This window comes from Triticum dicoccoides, chromosome 2A (genome assembly GCF_002162155.2).
Source record: "Triticum dicoccoides isolate Atlit2015 ecotype Zavitan chromosome 2A, WEW_v2.0, whole genome shotgun sequence".
NCBI classification, from domain to species: Eukaryota; Viridiplantae; Streptophyta; class Magnoliopsida; order Poales; family Poaceae; genus Triticum; species Triticum dicoccoides.
Window position 1 is genome coordinate 115,601,963 of NC_041382.1, and position 319 is coordinate 115,602,281.

The window sequence follows — 319 nt, forward strand, 5'->3', positions numbered from 1 at the left end:
CCGTTAAGCCTCTTAGTGAGAGAACTTAGGCGAGTGCTCGACTGCAGCTAAGCTCCCGAGTGGGAGGATTGCTCTTCACTCGGTAGGATTTTTTCAAACTTAGGCGAGTGCTGGACTGCCATTAAGCCTCTTAGTGAGAGAACTTAGGCGAGTGCTCGACTGCAGCTAAGCCCCCGAGTGGGAGGACTGCTCTCCACTCGGTAGGATTTTTTCAAACTTAGGCGAGTGCTGGACTGCCGTTAAGCCTCTTAGTGAGAGAACTTAGGCGAGTGCTCGACTGCAGCTAAGCCCCCGAGTGGGAGGACTGCTCTCCACTCGG